A 3,250-nucleotide genomic window follows, 5' to 3' on the forward strand; every position below is an offset into this window, starting at 1 on the left:
TATTTTATTTTTTATTTGGAGTTTTTATTTTTTATTTTATAGTGTAAGTTATTTTGGATATTTTATTTTTTATTTGGAGTTTTTATTTTTTATTTTATAGTGTAAGTTATTTTGGATATTTTATTTTTTATTTGGAGTTTTTATTTTTTATTTTCTAGTGTAAGTTTTAGTTTGATAGTTCCATTTGAGACATATATTACACAAGTAAATGATATTAAGAGCATTATCATTAAATGATAATATACTTGGTTGAGACATATATCGTGGAGTACACAAGTAAATGATATTAAAAAAGAGAATTATCATTAAATGATAATACACTAGGTTGGCTCATCTTTTGATGACACGATCATAGGGGCATTCCGAGAATTGAACTCGAGACCTCTCGCACCCTAAGCGAGAATCATACCACTAGACCAAATGCCCTTTCTAAAAAAAATGCAACATTTTTAGCTCCTACTCAATATATTTCTTTCTCTCAAGTTTGAAATCTATTTTCTTGAGCGGTTGTTGGACTATAAAACAAAGAGTTGATGGTCTAGTATTTTACTTGTAAGTAAGGCTTGTAATATTGAATTGTTCTAATATGCAAGTGTTATCAAATAAACTACAACCCAACAAATGAATCAAACTATTCCGTTTGGGTTGGGTTGGATTTATTCGACTCAGTTCATCAGTTTGTTTGATTTAATTCTTCTATTTTGCTTCGTATGACAAGAAAATGAAGTTGTATTGATTGTACCATAGTTTGATTTATGACAAACTCATATGAAATATAATTGCATTAATAGTACTAAGAGTTGGAGTCTATAAACATTTCATGAACTTAAGTTGTATTGATTGTACCATAGTTTGATTTATGACAAACTCAAATGAAATATAATTGCATTAATAGTACTAAGAGTTGGAGTCTATAAACATTTCATGAACTTAAGTTGTATTGATTGTACCATAGTTTGATTTATGACAAACTCATATGAAATATAATTGCATTAATAGTACTAAGAGTTGGAGTCTATAAACATTTCATGAACTTAAGTGCAACTCATGCTTCATTAAAGACGAGATAAACTTTAGTTAAGTAACTGGAACTTTAAATTACTTCATGTGGAGCTTCAATTACTCTATGTTAGCTACTATCTTTAGGATTTATTGATTGGACAGAGTTCTTGGATTTAGGGGATTGTTTTATGTAATTTTCAACTACAACTTATGTTTTCAAATTTTTAGGTCATAATTTAGGTAGTGGTTGTATATTATGGATGAACACTAGAGTTTCTATCCTGTTCACCACAACTATTCTAGTTTTTGTTTGAAGGCTATAATTGTCATCTATGTTGTATGGCAATAAAATTTGTTTAGATGAAATTTTAGTTAAAGTTGCATATTTTACTTCTAGTAAAAAATTTGTTTCTTCGCATAATATGAATTTAGTTGCAAAGTTTTTAGGAATAAGATGGAGAAAGAAATTTTCTTTAAAATAATAAATAGACCCAAGTTCATCTTTGTTGTTGTCTAATTGTGATTTTGCAAAAAGCTTAACTAATATGAAATATCGAGGTAAATCAAGAATATATCCTACACGTCATTCAAGATGACAATAAAATTGAGTTAAATTGAACGCAGTTTTAGTTTCATGTTTAGTAGGTTCAAGATGAAGCATAATTGTATTAATGATATTAAAGAGAAATTCGTGTTTTAATAGAAGAGACCAACTTCATTTAAGGTACTAGGAGTTTAAACTACTTCCATTGTAATTTCAATCACTCCACAATGATTACAAATTTAGGGTTGGCTAATTGGACATCAATTATCAACTTTAGGTTATAATTTAGGTAGTAGCCATTATAATATTGATAACTCTCTAAAAGTAGAGTTATATCAAGTCTTTTTATAGTTAATATTGCACCCTTATTCACAATTTTCTCATTTATTACCCATTTATTCTACTTAGTGAGCATGAAATCGTTTATTGCGGTCTAACATGAAAAAAAAATTGATTTGGCATAAATCGATCTTAATTGTATATTTAGTTGAGTTATATGGTAAAATTTCAGACATTTATGCTAAACCATTTGGGAGTAGCAAATTTGGAAACAAATGGGGGATGACATGAAAATTTTAAATCCACATCATCAGTACAAGTGGGTCATTGACTACCCAATGAGGAACATCCTATGTGGACTACTTATTCCTTTTCGGCCCTAAAAGGGAACTCAAGCTCAATATAAAAGGAAAAGGAAGACCAAGAGGAGAGGAGCCACATTTTGGGGAGAAAATCGAATTACAGCAGCAGTCTCTACTGTGAAACCAGAGAAGAAGAAGAAAACACTAATCCAGCAACTGTTGACAGCAGAAAGAAAAGGAGACCAACAAGAATTGATTAGGGCAAAGAGGTGGACGTGAGAGCTCAAGAGAAGGGAACTTCCATTGACGAACGACAACAAACCGGGATAACTCTCTATTTCCTTATTCTCTTTCCTTATTCCATCAATCTTACATGATGAAGATGCGGATTCCTCTGTTTAATTCAGTTTGTATGGAGAGCTAAACTTAATAAGGGAGGCGAGAGAGTTTTATATAGTTTAAGTATGTTGACGGTATGATTTTAGTTTATTAAAGAGTTGTTGTTAATAGCCCTAAGCAATGCTCCTAACGTTCTATTAACCACCTTAGTTTGCTCGTTAATATGAAGATGACATGTAGTTGAAAACAATAATTTGTTACCCAATTTATGACTTAATATTCTTATAAATAATAGCCCTAAGCAATGCTCCTAATATTTTGTTACCCAATTTATAACTTAATATTCCAAAAGTGGCTTAAAAATTTAACATCCCTATCTTTTTTTGTGTGCAGCAAACATTAGCAACATTGACTACAAAACTTATAAACATCGTGCTTCATGGCAAAGGTCATATGGATCGTGATGAGCATTTTATCCCATATCTTGGTTTCGCTAACTAAAGTTTTCCAATAACTCCCAAACTTCATTACGTTATATAACCTCTTGGGATAAGGATTCATATAACATTTCATAAAATAAGATCTACCGATGAATTTCATAGCATTTGAAGGTCATCTAGGTCATGAACCGAAGGTAAATTACCTTAGGGGCACTATGGTCATTTTACACCGTTTCTTCGTTTACCTACTTATCCTTATCCAATGACCACCAAATTTCACTTCTGGCCTCAACATACTATAATATGCTCTGTATTAAAATTTGATAGGTAGCGGAGCTCATAGT

General features: G+C 30.7%; 1 non-coding gene across 1 annotated transcript; it reads right to left on the minus strand.

The window, feature by feature from the left end:
- Positions 1–354: 354 nt before the first annotated feature.
- Positions 355–426, minus strand: TRNAP-AGG (transfer RNA proline (anticodon AGG)). The gene has a single exon. It is a non-coding gene; the product is annotated as a tRNA-Pro (tRNA).
- Positions 427–3,250: the final 2,824 nt, after the last annotated feature.

Source organism: Cucurbita pepo, chromosome 10 (genome assembly GCF_057944985.1).
Source record: "Cucurbita pepo subsp. pepo isolate OVF chromosome 10, ASM5794498v1, whole genome shotgun sequence".
Lineage (NCBI taxonomy): Eukaryota > Viridiplantae > Streptophyta > Magnoliopsida > Cucurbitales > Cucurbitaceae > Cucurbita > Cucurbita pepo.